Raw genomic sequence first — 11,601 nt, 5'->3', positions numbered from 1 at the left:
CTGAGAGCCACCTCGTCAACTTGGGCCTTTTTCTGCACAGATATCTTAACTTCTCAGATCCCTCCTTGTGCCTCTATTTCACAGGGGCTCGGTATCAGCGGCCAGATACCACATGGTAGAGTGGGAGAGGCACTGTACAGAGAACAGATCTTGGGTTCCAGTCCGAAGTCCACCATGTTATTCCCGTGACACCTTTGCCAATTGCTCCATCTCTCTAGATCTCAGCTTGAGCATTCGTTGTTGGAAGGCAGTGTAGTGGTTAGGAGCACAGATTTTAGAGCCAGATAGCTGGGGTTCAAATATCAGCTCTGCCACTTACAAGTTGGTGAACTCCTGTGCCTCGGTTTCCCCATCTGTAAAACAGGGATGATAATAGTACCTACTTCATAGGGCTTTTCTGAGGATGGGATGAGTGAATGAGTGTAAAGTGCTTAGCATAGTACCTGGCACACAGTAAGCATTATGTGTTGCCTGTTATTATTTTTTGCCTTCAGTTCATGTCTATTGAATATCTACTATGTTTCAGGCTAAGAGGCTTACTTCTACACACTGGCCTTTACAAAATTAAAGATTGTTCCCAGGTCCCAGAACTCTGGATTTATAATTTTTTTCTGCAACTATCTATGGAGTGACTACTGTTTGCCAGGCACTGCTGTAGATACTGAAAATTCAGTGGGGGAGACAGTCATTAAGCAAAAGAAAACCATAAAAGTGTCTATGCACTTGAATTTGTGGTAAGTGTCTTAAACAAAAAGGCCAGTATTGTCAGCATAAGGCCTTGGATATAGAAGGTGCTCAAAAAATATTTTGAATGTAATCAAAAAGGCTGCTAGGAAAATCAAATACAAAAATGGTATCAAATACCCTACAAGTGCAAGGAAATAGATTCCTTAGGCTTTTCCATGCAGATTAGCAGAATTCTGTCTTCCTCCCTAAACTCCACTCTGGTTTTCACCTGCCTGATTAGACTAAGATTTTGCAGAGTTAAGCTTAGGGAACATTTTTGGTATGTTGTGGGGGTGGTGTGATTTCATTCCCCAATGTACTCTAGATGGCCACCAAGCATGTCACCCCATTTTGTCTAATTCCTCTTCCTTTTCTTCCCCTGGATTCCTGGGGTTCTCAATCTGCTTATTGGGGCTACTTGGCCACATACAGGGTGAGATGTATTGGAGCATGTCCGCTCAGAATTTTCGCAAGAGGAGGGAGAGAGTTGTTAGGTGGGCCTCGGTCTTCTAGGGGAAAGCGCAGATGTAGAAGGCTGGAGTATCCAGAATGGACAAGATACACAATGTTGAGAGCTCCATGTGCCCTTATAGATCAGGTCTCTACCCTCCTTCACCTTCAGATGGGTAAATGGAGGAGGCCTAGAAAGGACTCAAGGTCACACAGGGTGTCCAAGGCAGGGCAAGGACAGATCAATTTCCATTTCTCTCTCCCTAATGTCCAGCTCAGGGCCTGGTACAGAGTAGATACTCAAGTAAATATTTGTGGAACAAATGAAGGAGATCTGGTCTCCTGGTTCATCAAGCAAGGTGGACAGGCAGGGATGGATCAAGCCCCTGATTGGTCACCCTTTTCTCCCCAAAGCAGAAATCATGCTTTGGAGCTGGAGCTTTCTATAGCCAAGTGGACAAGTGTAACATAAATACCAGGTAATGCAGAAAAGGCAGGACAAAGTGAAGTAAGCCAGCAGATAAACCCTGAACAGTCAGCACTCATGATTTCCCAATTACAGTTCATTCAACCAACAAACAAAAGCTTAGCTGTCTCAGAGTAAGCAGTACCAAAATAAAGGTGGCCAAGAAGCACAAAGGTCTGCCAATTTCATTCACAAACATTTAAGGCTGACATGATTCTACCCCTCAAGAAAGTCACAGTCCAGGATGTGAGGTAGACATAATCACCAACACCTCTGGGGTACTCTGAGGTGCACAGAAGAGAGAAGCACCTACTAGCCTGAGAAGATAAGGGAGGACTTTATGGAAGAGGAGGTGCTGCAGTGAAGGGAAACGGACTAGGCACAAAAGGCATGAAGGACAGTCCAGGAAAGACTGCAGTTAGTTTCTCAAACCAACAGGAATGGGGTTCTGGGATAAGCTGGCAAGTTAAGGAGTGTCTAGGGACAACAGAAAAACAAAGACAGGAGAAAAATGGAAGGAAGAGAAGGTCAAGGGGACTGGGGGGTTCAAAAGGAATGGTGGAAGTGAGGGAAGCTCTGAGAAAGAAGCAGTCCCAGGATTCTTCTTCCTGGATTCAAAGGTCCACCCTCAGCCTTCAGAATGACTCGTTTCCAGAAAGCTTTGGATAGCTGAGGTTTTACCATAGTGCTCTATCCTCTGATCTTTCCCCTTCTGCCATACTTTTTTCCTAAGTTTATTTTTTGAGAGAAAGAGAGAAAGAGAGAGGGGGGAGGGGAAGAAACAGAGGGAGAAAGAGAATCCCAAGCAGCCTCCATGCTGTCAGCACAGAGCCTGACAGGGGGCTCAAACTCATGAACCATAAGATCATGACCTGAGCCGAAATCAAGAGTCGGATGCTCAACCAACTGAGCCACCCAGGTGCCCCCTTCCCCCGCCTTCTGCCATATTCTTATTGGGTTAGGTGTTGCAATTTCAGTTCAATTAAAAGTACATATGGAGAACCTATTTAATGGCAAGCACCAGACTAGGTACTATAGAAGGTACACACATAGTCCTTCATTCACCAAATTTTTATTGAGGTCTGGTTATAAACCTGGTATTATTCTAGGTTGACAACTGTGCATGTGTGGTGTGTCAGGGAAGACAGGCAGAGAGTAAAAGAAGTGCATAGGTCATCAATACAAGGGTTAGGGCCATCGGAAAATTACAAAGACAGAGGGAAAGGCTAGTGACCTTGGACAAGATACTTCTCCAAGTCTCAGTTTTCTAATCTGGTAAAAAAAAAAAGGACTAATCATATTTATTCACTGTGACGATTAGTGATAATGATTGAAAAGCTCCTTGGGCAGTGTCTGACACCCAGGAACTGCTTGATAGGACTGGTATTCAGCTATAGGGAGGTGGTGTTTGCAGTGGGCTCCAACAGGCAGAGAAGTAGGGAATATGATCCTTCTTGTGGTGCCCAGTAGACACAAAAGTCTGGAGGGTTTTGCTTTGGCACAGGGACTGGTTTAGTTTGACTGGAGTCTCAGGTTCATGGAAGGGAAGAGGACAGAAGGCTGGAAATCATATGTGGGATGTTTTTCTTACAAATCTCTTCATGTCTGGAGGTCAGGGGGTCTAGAATCTAGTGAAAGTAGATCCTGGAGAGGTGGTTCCAAGGAAGGGCCTGCAAAGGTGGAAGGTAGGGCAGAATAGGGTGGGTATTTCAAAATCTCATGAATGTCAGTGGATCACTTCTCAGGGCAGGCAGGCCTTGGAGTACAGTGGCATCTGGTACCTTGTTCAGGCTAAGGTGACCAGCCATGTCTGTTTGCCAGGCACTGAGGATGTGGGATTTTCAATGCTAAACCCAGGATGGTCTTGGGCAAACCAGGCGGTTGGTCCCCTAGTTCAAGTGATTGTCACTGTCTCCTGAACTTTAGCTTCCGCAGGTCTCCCATCCTTTTCAGTCTCCATGCTGCTGCTAGAGGATGTCTGTCAAATACAGTTCTTTGCATCTGTCCTGTTTCAAACCCTCCAAGGTTTCCCATGGTCTTTGGGATCAAGTTGGAATCCTAGAGCCTGGCATCCAGAGCCCTTTCTACACTGGTCTCTGCCTTCCTTGAGAGTCTCATTTCCCATCGCTTTCACAACCCATTAAATACAGCCTCCTTCCCCAAACGGGAAGTGCCCTCTCCTCTTCTGGGCCTTACCAGCTTGATATCTCTACCCTGCTCTCCCCTCTGGATTCCCAGGGTATATTATACCTATTTTGGGAAGAGTATATATCAGGGAGTTAGTCTGGGATTGTGGACCCTACCTCTACACCCACCTTCTAGTACAATGCTTGGTAGGCTTTTGGTGTATATATTTTGAATAGTTACTATATTCATATGATTCAAAATTCAAAAGGGACTATAAGGAATTCAGTGAAAAATCTCCTTCCCACTCCTGGCCTCTAAGCACCCAACGCTGTTTTCCCCTCCAGGGATATTTCATGAGCACAAGGCAAATAAGGTAATTTACTTTGTTAAATGAATACAGGAGCAAACCAGTAAAACCCGGAAATAATTCAAATGCTCACGATCTGGAGCTGGCTAAGTAAGCTATTATATAGCAACATTACAGACAAACCTGCAGTCATTAAAAGTCACTAAAATTATTGTAAGACAGACTCTGTAGTATGCGATATGTTATGCTGTAAAAGCAGAATATAAAGCAGGCCTCTTTGTTGAATGCACTTTGTACAAATGTGGTCTCTTCGGTGATAGGATGAAAGGATATCTGAGAGAGAAAAATGAACCCTGCTGTAAGGTGAAGAGATTCTGGGTTGTCTTTTATGTCAAGTTGTTTGAATATGAAAAGAGAGAGGCTGGATTATTATGAATCTGACTGATGAAGAAGTGTGATTCATGATGGGACTCATTCACTCAGTAATTCATTCCACAAACACTGACGGCTTGCTTTGTCAGGAGGAAAGAGTGTGAAACAATGTGGAACTTCTTGGGATGAGCACTAAGTAGTCTGTGGGCACCTAAGAAGCTTTGATGGAGTGAGAGGGGTGGGAATGTGATGATTTCATTTCAAGACAGATTCATTTGAATCTGAGTTGTGTTTGTTTGTCAAGAAAAGCTGTGTAGTAGATGGTAGGATCTAGCTCTGGGAGCTCAGCAGAGAGGTTGTGGCTAGCACTAGCCATCAGGGTACCTGTGGTCAGGGAAGCTGGAGGTGGGTGGAGCTCACCCAGGGAGAAGGTAGACAGGTAAGGAGAAGACAGGTTACATAAAGCTGGTGATAGGTCATTCTGCAAACCTCTCAATGTGTCTGAGCCAGGGCCAAGGGCACCAGGATAGAAGAGGTGGTATCTGTTGCTGAGTGTTCAAAGGCCCAGAGTCCAGGAAAGAAATCCTTCCTGCCAGCACCTGGCCTCTAAGCCTCTTGCACCTATGGCCTGGGTCTGGTTTCAATTGTTTAGGAAGGCCTTGGACCAAGGGGGGCTTTGACAGGCTTAAAAATATGTAGAAGTCCCTAAGCCAGAGGCTAGGGTAAAGGGTTAAAATTTTTTTAATGCTTATTTATTTTTGAGAGAGAGAATGAGACAGAGAGAGAGACAGAGACAGAGCATGACTGGGGGAGGGGCAGAGAGGGAGACACAGAATCCGAAGCAGGCTCCAGGCTCTGAGCTCTCAGCACAGGGCCCAATGTGAGGCTCAAACCCATGAAACATGAGATGGTGACCTGAGCTGAAGTCAGATGCTTAACCGACTGAGCCACCCAGGTGCCCCTTCGGGTAGAGGGTTTAAAAGATTAAAGATCAGCTAGGACTGGAAGGGGAGAGCAGGTGGGCCTGGCATTGGGAGTAGGAATGTTCCCTCCTCCAACAGACTGTGGGATGTGGGGGCCCCAGGAAGGGGAGGTTTCTAGGAGGGGGGTGTTCCCCCCACTGAGCAGGTCTCAGATGTGCCCTGGAGTGCCTGTCAGGCAAAACTGATAGAATTGTTGCTCAAAACTTAGAGAAAGTGAAAGGGTTACTCCCAGAGCAGTGTGCCACCAGGGTGTTATTGCCCACCTGCATAGGTCCCCTGTGCTTTGTGCTTTCTAGGGAGGCACTGAGGCTGACTAGAAGGGTGTGGCCTTTGGAGTCAGGCCAACCTGGAATCCAGGCCTACCTGTACCACTTAGGGCTGAGTGATCTTTGGGAAATCACTTCTCTGAGCCTCAACCTCCTCATTTCTTTTTTTTTTTTTTAATGTTTATTTATTTACTTTGAGAGAGAGAGTGAGAAAGCAGGAGAGGTGCAGAGAGAAGGAGAAAAGAGAATCCCAAGCAGACTCCAAGCTGTCAGCACAGAGCCCAATGGCGGCGCTCGAACCCATGAACTGTGAGATCATGACCTGAGCTAAAACCAAGAGTTTCTTAACTGCCTGAGTCACCCAGGTGCCCTTCAGTCTCCTCACTTCTAAATTGAGGTTATAATATCTTATTTGGGCTGTTGTTTGTGAGGATTAGAAATAACGTAAATCTCCTGGTATATAGTATAGTATAGCATAGCATAGCAACTATTATTTTTATTGGTGTTACCACACGGGAGTAGGCTAGCCTAAGTTATTGCTGAGTCATCCTGTCTTTGAGGGATTTATTGCCAGTTGTGAAAAGGAACTGAAATCTAAGACTTTGTTCACCATCCTACACATACATCTGTCAAAGGTAGCCTGGCGAACAGATGTGTAAAAACTGGTTCTCAGGTTCCACTGCACATAACCGTGCTCTCTTGGGCTGGTCATTTCAGCCCACAAAGCAGAGCATTTCACAAACCCTTTTGCTGGTGTTGATATATAGACAACAGATTGAGAAAGCGTTAGAGGGGCAGGGGTTACAATAAAGTTGTGAAAGACTGAATAAAAAAAAATGCATCCCGTCCTCTGTCCCCCTAGCTTACCAGCAGCCTACCACTCTTATTCCTCACTCTTGTGCCATGCTTTGTCACTGTTTGAAGTGTGCTCACATATTTGATTTCATTTGCCCCTCACTTCTGCCTGTGAGGTAAGTAGGGCAGATGTTGTCTGCATCTGGATGGGGCTAAGGCAATGACACAGATGGGATTAGAACCCACGTCTCCTTGTTGTGGAACATGAGTTAAGCTGTACCTTCAATGAATGGGTTAAAAACAAACTGTGAGGAAATGATGTGCAGGTGTTGTAGGGGTGTTTGGGCAAGGAGATAATAGTAACAATACTATCTTGCTGTAGGGCATCCAACAGAAATGGGTGGCAAGATGTCTGTGGTGCTGATAAGCAAACTGCAAGGCCCAGAGTAAGCAGAGGAGGACTGTGGTGTTTAGGTGATACAGAGAGGTGGATTTAGTTCCAAAAGTTCCCCCACCCTTTGCAAGTTGTTTTAAATGACAGAAGTGACCTGAGTGACCAGGGTGGCCTGGGGTGATTCTGCTAGGGAGTGGCAGATTGAGACCCTAGCTTAGTACTCAACACCAACCTCTTGGTCTTGAAATCAGCTCATTCAGTCCTCTGCCCCATCTTTCTCACAGGCACGTCTGGAGGAACAAGAGTGGAAGGGACAGATCACTGCAGAATGGCACGAAAAGACAGTGCTCAGCACTCATCTTTTATTTTTTTAAGCTTATTTATTGAGAGAGAGAGAGAGAGAGAGAGCGAGCACGAGCATGTGAGTAGGGGAAGAGCAGAGAGAAAGGAAGAGGGAGGATCCCAAGCAGGCTGTCAGAGAAGAGGGAAGAGGGTGAGGCTGGGCTCCATCCCATGAACCGTGAGATCAAGAGTCTCACGCTTAACTGAGTGAACCACACAGGTGCCCCTCAGCATTCACCTTTTAAAAATCCCATTGGCCTCCAGGCACGTGGGTGGCTCAGTTAAGGATTGGACTCTTGATTTTGGTTCAGGTCATGATCTCTCAGTTCATGAGTTGGAGCTCCCCATTGGGCTGTGACAGTGTGGAGCCTGCTTGGGATTCTCTCTGCCCCTCCCCTACTCACTCCCTCTCAAAATAAATAAATAAACTTAAAAAATAATCTGGCCTCCATGTGAGAGCTACTGAGGGCAAACATTTTGGCTACACTGATAGGTTTGCACTTTCTACGTATTAGCTGTGTGACTGAGCCGTTTTTCCTGAACCCGTTTCCTTCTTTGTAAAACAAAGATATCACCTCCTTCCTGACAGGTTGTTAGAATGAAATAAGCAGTCTGTGTGAAAGCATTTGGTAAACCATGATGCAGTATTACTATCTGGTGAACTCACCTCCGGGAGTACATCAAACCCAGCTCTCTCTAGGACCCTGAAAGGGCCAGCTGTGGTGGGAGTAGAGAAGGTGGTTCTTTTTTGGGGCTGACTGTGGCGAGGAGGAAAATGGAGGAAGCTGGGCTTGCTCACCGCCTCTGTCTTCATATCCCCCAGCTGGGGGGGAAATGGCAGGGGAGCTGACATAACCTTTTCCTTGGTGAGTCAGCTAAGAAGGAATTTCTAGAGCTCCAATAATGTATAAGTGGTGGTTTGGGGTTGGGTTTTTAAAGCTGCTCCCTCTTTTTAAGCAGCTTTAAGACACAAAAAAGCACAAGCAACTGGGAAGCTTATGGAAAATGACAGAAGCACAGCTTAATAGTGTGAACTTGGGGAAATCAGTATTCTGGAGCCAGTGCTACCTATTTTGCAGGGCCATTGTATTAATAGTATGTGAAAGCGCTGGGTTCAGTGCCCAATACTTGTCTGTCTCCTTTCCCTTCCTAGTGAACAGACTATAATCATGGAGCTCAGACAAACAGAAAGCATTTACTCTTCAGCTGCTCGAGTGTATTATAATGGCTGCCACTATTGAACATCCCCATGATACAGCTCATGTCTAGACATCGAGGAAACAGGAGCAGTTCAGAGAAATTTTATCACCCGAGATCACATAGCTTGCGATTTGTAAAGCCAGGATTCAAACTCACCTCGTCTAATTTACCTCTTAGGTATCAGAATGTGTGAAGGGGTTAATCAAGCTGGATCTTCTAGGAGGCCCATCTTTAGATAGACTCAGAACACCCTGGTCCATTTTGAGAATGAACTCTGGGTGGAGTTTCAAGAGCAGGAAATGGGCCATTACTACAGGAAACCGGGTAGTAATTGGAAGAGAGCTAAAAACAAATGTTTGCAGGGCACCTGGGTGGCTCAGTTGGTTGAGTGCCTGACTTCAGCTCAGGTCATGATCTCACTGTTGGTTTGTGAGTTTGAGCCCCATATCAGACTCTGCTGTCTAGACGAAGCCTGCTTCCCATCCTCTGTCTCCCTCTCTCTCTGCCCCTCCCCCGCACCTGCTCTCTCTCAAAAAATAAACATTAAAAAAAATAAAAACAAATGTTTGCTTCCCAAATTCTTGGGGAACTTAATCTGTGCTCTCCCAGTTTCAGGAGCTTATGTTGTGAGGGTGAGGTCAGTCCTTTATTAAACAGTATACAAATGGGGCACCTGGGTGGGTGGTTCAGGTCGTCAGTCGGTTAAGCATTTGACTCTTGATTTCAGCTCAGGTCTTGATCTCATGGTGAGTTCGAGTGCCACATCAGGCTCTATGCTGGCAGTTCCAGCCTGCTTGGGATTCTCTCTCTCTGCCCCTCCCCTGCTTTAACTCTCAAAATAAATAAACTGTAAAAAATATATTTAAAAAACAGTATACAAATATATTATTGGTAGTCTTCTGTCTGCTCCCACTAAACACAAACCTATTTCTTGTCTGACAGCCCTCCACTTACCACTCCAGAAATCAGAGGGACGTGAGTCTCCTGTTCAAACCCCTCTCCTAAGTTAGATGGCAGAAGCTAGAATAGGAAGGCCGAGTCATCTCCCTCTTAAAAGAAAACCTAAGTGTACCCAAGCCACATAGAACAAAAGTATGTTTTCTATACAGATCATGCCTCGACACATGGCTGCTTTATTTTCCTGTATTAACCCAAGAGCTGAGGACTTCCACAACAGAAAGTAGGTACCCTTCCATGTCATCTGAGCCATTGTCCTTCCTCCACACCCACTTATTGACATGGCTGCAGGCACCTCACCAACAGCACAGTGACTGCCATGGCACATTTACCATGGCAGACTGTGCCAGCACAGCATCACACAGCACAGACAAGGAGGGCCCAAATGGTCTTTTTTTTCAAGTCTTTATTTAAATTCCAGTTAGTTAACACACAGTGTAATATTAGTTTCATGAGAATTTAGTGATTCATCAATTACATATAACACCCAGTGCTCATCTCAACAAGTGCCCTCCTTAATACCCATCACCCATCTAGCCCAAACCCCACCTGCCTCCCTCCATCAACCCTTGGTGTGTTCTCTTACAGTTAAGCATCTGTTCTATGGTTTGCCTTTCCCCCTGCCCCGCCCATGCTCGTTTCACTTCTTAAATTCCACATATGAGTGAAATCATATGGCATTTGTCTTTCTTTAACTGACTTATTTCACTTAGCGTAATAGTCTCTAACTCTATCCATGTCATTGCAAATGGCAAGCTTTTTTTCTTGTGGGTAAGTAATGTTCCATTATACTACATCTTCTTTATGCATTCATCATTCGACGGAAATTTGGGCTCTTTCTATAATTTTGCTATTATTGGTAATGCTTCTATAAATGCTGGGGTACATGTATCCCTTTTTTAAAATTTTATTTAGTTTTTAATTTACATCCAAGTTAGTTAGCATATAGTGCAATAATGGTTCAAAGAGTAGATTCCAGTGTTTCATCCCCTATGTATAACACCCAGTCTCATCCCAACAAGTGTCTTCCTTAATGCCCCTTACCCACCAACTGGTCTTCTTGATGAGGTTTTGCAGTGGTGGGGGTTCAGAGCTGATGGCCAAGAAAGAATTCTCCAGAAGTCTTTGGTGGAAAAATGTGATTTTATTAAAGCACTGGGACAGGACCCGTGAGCAGAAAGAGCTGCACTGGGGTTGTGAAGAGTGACTGGTTGTATACAATGGAGTTGGGGAGGTAAAGGCATAAGGAGGCCTCCAAAAGGACTTTGATCTGCTAAAGAAGACTCCTTAGAGGCCCTGCTGTTGTCAAGCTAAGGTTGTTTTTCCTCTGGTAAGGCATTAATGTTAGGACAGTAGGGGGTTCTTGGAGACATGTTATACTCTGTATTTGCCTCAAGTATTTGTCAATGGGCAGCAGGTGATAAAGAAATTTAATTTTACCTGCCATTTCCTTGCCTTGTTTCCCCACATCACTATGGAGGGGAAGGCAATATTACGGGATCCAGGAAATTGAGTGTAGAAGTTTCTGGAGATTAGGCTATTGATAAGATTGCCTTTTTCTTATAATTTACTAAGGTATTTGTAAACTGATGGAGATTCATGTCCTGCATGACTGTGATCTCTATCAGTTAACCATTTGTTTCCCTTCCTCTCCTTTGTTCTTGGGCAGCCAGGAGTGACTGAGGAATATCACACATATCCCACCTGGGGGGGGTGGTGCGGTATGCTAGCTTGTACTTTGCCCTCAGTTTGCCTTATGCTCCCTCATCATTAAGACAGCCCACTTAAGAGCTGGGCTACAGCCTGAGCTGCTTTTTACCCTAAGGGTTCCGGCAAATAGTTCCAGGAGAGTAAAGGCCCCAGCCCTAGCCGTGTACACAAAGATGACTCTCACAGCACCTTATCTGCTTCCCTCATTTCTACCAGTCAAGGCAAGGAAGACTAGGTAGATAGGACTGTTATGGTCCATTCATTTACAGCTCTAATAATTCCTGAACACAGTGCTGTGTCTCAGGCAGGGAAATTCCCAGCTTTCACACCTGCCCCTTGTCAAGCCATGTTGGGTTATTTCACAGTGCTACGGTAGGAAGGAGAAAGCAAGTGCCAGCTCATCTAGGTGGTTTTGATGCTGGGAAAGTCACTGCCCATGTCAAAGATGATCAGGATCCCCTTCAGAAGCTCGGGGACCCACAGTTGACTCTCTCCCCCTCAAAAAA

Source organism: Neofelis nebulosa, chromosome X (genome assembly GCF_028018385.1).
Source record: "Neofelis nebulosa isolate mNeoNeb1 chromosome X, mNeoNeb1.pri, whole genome shotgun sequence".
NCBI classification, from domain to species: domain Eukaryota; kingdom Metazoa; phylum Chordata; class Mammalia; order Carnivora; family Felidae; genus Neofelis; species Neofelis nebulosa.
This window is presented reverse-complemented; position numbering follows the sequence as displayed.